Source organism: Humulus lupulus, chromosome 8, assembly GCF_963169125.1.
Source record: "Humulus lupulus chromosome 8, drHumLupu1.1, whole genome shotgun sequence".
NCBI classification, from domain to species: Eukaryota; Viridiplantae; Streptophyta; class Magnoliopsida; order Rosales; family Cannabaceae; genus Humulus; species Humulus lupulus.
Window position 1 is genome coordinate 129,633,928 of NC_084800.1, and position 6,950 is coordinate 129,640,877.

A 6,950-nucleotide genomic window follows, 5' to 3' on the forward strand; every position below is an offset into this window, starting at 1 on the left:
GGATCGTGCTGTACAGACATATCACACATATACAACATATATTTCATTTATCACATTTATGCCCCCCAATAACCAGACGGGGCCCACATGCACATTTAACTCAATTAAACATGCATCATAATCATATATACACATAAATTCACATATAGGAAAATTAAACCACTTATTGCCCTCCAGGCACACTAATCAAGGCCCTAAGCCTGATTAGCGAATTCGGGTCATTACACTTTTAGTCCGGTAGCCATGCTCAAGTCCATTCGTATCCTCCTATCCAATGCAGCTGCTGTCGACTATGCGATCTGGAAAATGGATGTCAAGACAGCTTTTCTTAATGGAAAGCTTGACGAAGTCATTTATATGGATCAACCAGAAGGATTTAAAGTAGCTAGACAAGAAGGAAATAATTGCAAGTTGAATAGGTCCGTCTATGGACTTAAGCAAGCTTCTCGCTTCTGGAATCTTAGGTTTGATGAAATAACAAAACCTATGGCTTTGAAAAAATATTGATAAGCCTTGTGTTTACCAACTGAAGGCAAATCAAATTGTGGTATTCCTGGTTCTTTATGTAGACGATATCTTACTCATTGGAAACAATGTTAAGAAATTGTCAAATGTGAAGAATTGGCTAAACACTCAATTCTAGATGAAGGATTTGGGTGAAGCAAGTTATGTTCTAGGTATCCAGATCATTAGGGATAGAAAGAACAAACTCTTAGCTCTATCTCAAGCAGCTTACGTTGATAAGGTACTAGACCAGATATTTACTATGCAGTGGGAGTAGTGAGCAGGTATCAGTCAAACCCAGGACAAGAACATTGGATAGCAGTTAAGCATATTCTGAAGTATTTAAGGCGAACTAGGGATTATATGTTAGTCTACAAGGGTGGTGTTCTGAACCCTGTAGGCTACACAGATTCAGATTTTCAGATTGATGTCGATGACAGGAAGTCTACTTCTGGAATGGTGTTTACTCTTGGGGGTGGAGCTGTGATATGGAGAAGCATAAAGCAGTCTGCGATCTCAGATTCTACCATGGAGGCTGAGTACATAGCTGCGTCAGAAGCAGCTAAGGAAATAGTTTGGCTAAAGAAGTTCTATTTAAATCTTGGTGTTACTCCAGATATGGATAAACTGCTTGTGTTGTTTTGTGACAACACAGGAGCGATAGCCAATTTATATGTAATCTCATTTAATATCAATAAGTGAATATAATTCATTTTTTTTGACTTGGTCAATCACTTTGCTCACATGTTTTATTTTCATGATTATTTATTTAATATAAACTTCTATAAAATCATGAGCATATAGCTAATCGTATTTATAGTGACATAATCATAGTGGAATATAAATATGATTATATGTTCAAAATAAGTTAGTCCTAAGATTATTTAGTGCACGAGATTTACACCGACTTGCAAATCTTTGATATGATCTACTTACACATCGCAGTGTTTTGTTCTTTCCAGAACATTAGCAAAGTAGATAAGATCGGATGTATTTGTTACATCGGACTGGACCGATATTGACAGTAGATTGGATAAGTAAATATACCGTTATTATCTATTCTAGTCATATCATATAGTTGACCATAGGTCAATTCAATCTCAATTCTGAGTGGTTAGTGTTCTAACTGATTGTATTATTTGAGTTCTTTGATTTGTTCGTTACCAGCTTACCCTACAGACTAGACCATACTTACATCTTGGGAACTCGATAGTATAATTGAGTGGGAGTGTTAATCATAGATATGAACATCTATAACTTCTGATGAAGAAGTGAAATGATGGATTCCTTTTAGTTTGGTTCAAGATGCTAAATGATAGAGATCTCATTTAAGTAATTAATATTAGTTTACTGAAGTATCATTTATAAGGAACTAAGTGTTTTAAGGATAAAATACAATGAGGGGTAAAACAATATTTTAGCCCCACCTCATTGTAGACCGTCTGTACAAGATTAAGTGACAATTATAGTTGTAACAATGGATAATTAATAACGTATCTATATTGCTTATAGAGCGTTCTATGAATTCAATAGTGCAATTCCGAGTCTTTAGTGGAGTCACGACGAATTGATAAGTTAGTAAATTTATTTGTTAAGTTTATGATAACTTATTGGAGCTTGAATTCATAGGCTCATGGTCCCCACTGTATCTTGGATAAAATCATCTAAATAGTCTCAATTAATTGATTTAATTATCAAAGTTGACCAGATCAATTTTTGATAGTTTCACATAGTTATGTAATTTAGAGAAGAAAAGAGAAATTATGACAAATTTATTAAATGAGATAGATTGGTATTTAAATTAATAAATAAGTTTAAATCAATGTTCAAATTATAAATAATTAATTTGATAAAAGGTTTGAATAATTAATTAATAGAAACTAATACATGCCTTGATTTTAAGTCCATCAGGCTTATAATTAAATGAGAAATTTCACGGGCCTAAAGCCCACGATAATTTCGACCTAGGGCTGATATTATCTATTATTTTATTGATTTTTAATTAAATTAAATGACCTAATTGAGTCTATAAAAGGAATATTTTGTGAGAGTTGAAAACAGATGACATATATAAGTTTATGAGAAGATCTAGTAGTTTTTTAGATTCTCTTTACAAACATAAGTCATTTTCTAAGCCTCATTATTTTTTCTCTTCTTCTCTCTGTATCTATCTCATGTGTTAAGAATTGCCCACCCTAGTCTAGGTGATTCTAAGGATACTTTGGAAGGCTGTGAAGAAAATTGAAGAACAGTTTAGTTTCTTAGTGATACCCTGCGACAGAAAGGATACAAGAGTTAGAGAAACTGAAGGAATTACTCAATCATTCCGCTGCGTATAATGTAAGTGTTCTTATCATTATTTCTATTTGAATTCAATTTTAGAAACATGTTCTAGGTTTTCTTATATTAATTTGTTTAATATAAGATCTACATGAAAATAAATAAGATTATGTATAAATTTTCTCAACAACATGTAAGAACGTATTTTATTTATTTATTATTAATTATTATAATATGCTATAGTTTGAATTGAAACATCTTAGTCTTACCACCAAAAAAAAAAAAAAATTCAATTAGTTAATAAAAAAGAGCCAAACATTCCGTTGACAAACGGTCAATTGATAATTACAAAACTAGAAAAATCTTAAATTAACATTAAAAAAAGAGTGAAAAAAAGACTTTAGTAGTAGACAAAGATCAAACAACTAGAGACAAATAACTATACTATAATTAAATAGTCAATAAATTTTATTAACAAGATATTAATTACTACAAGGTATCATTTACAAATTACTAATCCTAATTATAAAATTATTTTGGCTTTAAAAGATACTGTTTTTTTTTTCTTTCATTCTTTTTTTCACAAAGTTAGATATGTAAATTTAAGATTTGGTGACCGATAAATGGAATCTTTTTTAAAGTGGTGACCGGTAAATAGCATGTTTGCACTTATTTTTTTATTTAAAATATGAATATTTTGAATAAAGTTGTATGAAGAAAAATCAACCTTATTTTAACTACATTTTCTAAATTACAACTTGATTAAATGTCTAATTATTTTATTATAGAACACATTAATTTTAAACATGTTAATCATTTAAGAAAATGAATGCTATTTGTAAGGTAAATTTCAAAAGTTATTAATTAATCAATTACCAATAAAAAAATTAATGTCTAATTATCTCAAACAATCACAAATTATTCACTTATCAACTTAGCCATTTAGACAACTTATCCAATGAAAATTAGTGCATGATTTAGGGAATTTGAATGGATTATATTTTTGTTTTGATAAACTTCAACACCTTTATTTAATTAAATAGATGGTATATTTTTTAAACATTAAATATTTTTTTAAATCATTAAATAATTTTGAATTTAGTCTAGCTATTTATTTTTGAGTTTTTTTTATTGAAAATTAATTTCACTTGAAAATATTGAAATTAAATACAATGTCGAATTTATTATAATTTTAAAATGTTATTTATTAATAAACCAATTGCCAATCAGAAATTAATGCCCAATTATCTCAAACAATCATAAATTAACTTATAAACTTCTTATCTATTTAGACAACTTATCCATGAAAAATTAGCTATTGATTTAGGGAATTTGAAAGGATTCTATTTTTGTTTTGATAAACTTCAACACCTTGATTTCATTGATTGGCTATTATATTTGGTAAAAATTATTAAAAAAATTCGAATTTGTTGGAGACATTTATTTTCGAATTTTATTATTGAAATAAATATCATTTTAAAATATTGAAATTAAATATTAAAATATTTTAAACAGTAGAGAAATTAAGCAAATGGAAAATGGAGCGAATGAATTTAAAGAAGAAGATAAGAAGGTTTTTACGTGGTTCAGCTGTTAATTCTGCCTAGTCCACGAGTCTATATTATTAAGATTTGGAGTTTTCTGGAAATTCTTCAGAGATGAACTATCCAGAGCTTTCTCTCAAGAAGTCAGAAATCAGAGAATCGGTCCTTTACAAGTGGTGATTCCTTCTCTATTTATAGGAAAGGTTACAGAGTTCATTCCCACATATTTCAGGAAGATATTTTGTATGTCAATTGAAATAATGATATTAAATGCAATATCTCCTATATACATGGAAACGTCCCATGAAAATCGGGAACGAATAACAGGTTAAATGGTATCCCTTAAATATTGGGATTACACAACAATAAATATGTTCACACGTAATGGGCTATCCCAGGTGACTCATCAGGTCTTCGAGATCAGCAATTGGCATTGTGACTGTCAAGACTTACGAAACTGTCACGAACTTGTCACCCAACTTCAGGCCATGCTCGGGATAGGTAGGTTCTGTTGAGGGTGTCACACCCGAGCTTGCACTTCCCAAGTTCGGACTGTCTTATCTGAAGACAATCGGTAAAAGATATATCCCAGTGTCGTGCCATTTCGAACTTAGAAAATATCCTGAGGTTACACATCTTCGAGGCCGTTGTTTTACTTCAGAGATTATACGGCTGGACCATATAATGTTTTCGTACATTTCGAGCCACACCCGACGAGCCCAGTTTTCGGGGTCATAACCTCTTGTCTCGAAATTTGGGTGTAACATTTTGCCCCCTCAAAAGTATCAGTTCCAATCCTATGAGAAGGAAACTTTTGAACTGCTCCTCTTGGAAATTGTACCATCAAATATACTCGAGTATGGACACGCGTCAGTCGGGCATTGACCAATCAAAGTACTTGAGTGCCTTGGAATCCTACCCACATTCGTTTGCTTGCCAACTTTATGGTACTATCTTCTCATTGGTCCCTGACCGTCGGGTCGGATACGAAATCTGGCCAATGGCCCAGATTAGTTCGGCTTTTAACATTCCCAGGGGTCTATAAATACATTTCCACCATCTTCCCCATTTTACTTTCGCCTTCAAGCTTTCAGAGAGAGAAAAAGGAGAAAAATCAGAAGTTTCTTTGCCCAGCTCTTGCATGTTCTCCAAGCCGAGAAGACAAAGCAACGTTGGCCTCTTCGACTCCGTGAGATTGTCTTTGCAACCGTTTATTCAGTCATCAATCTCTCTGTTTTTGCCGACTACATTGTGTAAGTTTAAGTTCTTAGTTTTGTATGCCCATGTACATGCATTGTTTTTATGCTCATTTATATTGTTGCACTATTGGTTCACTTACTAGTTTTGCACACTAGAGTGTTTAGCCGATAAGTATTATTCTTAAGTTCTAATATCATGTGTTCCAAACCCAGATTCTGTGTAATAGATCCAAATACGGTTCTTTTACTGAGTTTTTGAATTTTGGATGACATATCGTGTGCACCAAGTACTGGGTACAAGATTAGGGTTTCCGAATTGCACGTTTCCCAAAAATATCACTTTTTGAATAACCGCCAACTTTTTTCCTTGAAATATCGGGATCTTCAAAAATAAATCCACCTTCATTCCTTTTTGTGGAATACACGCTCCGAGACTATCCTCGTCCTTTGGATCGAGTTTGCCCCGTAGCCTCGATCATTCGAGCTTAGGTCATCCTAATTTTCATTCTTGATTTCTTGTTCGCCTGGCCCTCACCCTATTGCTCTTTTGCTAGATGCCGCAGAACTTGGAGAAGCGGTGGGGGTCAAAGCTCGCAATTCCTTACTCACCGAAAAATCCGAGCCCGGAGTCACCTTTCACCTGGAATCAGCGCTTGATTCAGGAGCACCAACTAAGGCGTGAGCAAGAAGATACCCGAGATCACTTTTGACGTCAAATCGACGAGGTTGAGGAGAGGAAAATGAAGAGGCTTAGGGTCGCCATCTACCCAGATCTAGACCCCGAGCCCAGACCAATCCCCATCGACCCCGCTCTTAGAGTAACAATCGCCTTTAAGCCGGGGGACCTTCAATTTTCACTAATGGGAGAACCATCAAACCGCCCTTCTACCTCACAGTCAACCTCCATTCCCACCTCGAAGGGAGAATTCTTCGAGGCCGAGCACTACTGGAGCTCGGTTTCTTCACTGGGGCAGATCTCTGAGATTTTGTCTCTCCACAGGATTGGACTGTCAGGCTCGCTGAGGTGTCGAGCCCCGACCTCCCATGAGCGAAGCTGTCGTGCTCCGAGAGATGGACACCCCGACAACAAGGTGAAGTACGCGGTCTGGAGCCAGGAGCACATGAAGGCATGAGCTTTATTTCCCTTAAAGTCCTTTTTCAAGGACTTTTTAGACTTTTTCGGGCTTGCCCCTTTCTTGCTCAACACCAATTCATACAGGGTTTTGTCGGCCCTGAGGTCGCTCTTCCACGAGCTAAAGTGGGAAGGACCTTCACCAAAGGAGATTCTGCGTCTCTTTTGCTTGAAAAGCAATCCCTCCCGAGCTCGAGGAGGAGACGACTTCTACTACCTTTCGAGCTATCCCAAGGAGAAGAAAATCAATGAGGATTTACCCAACCATCCCCTCGATTTCAAGAAGGCTTT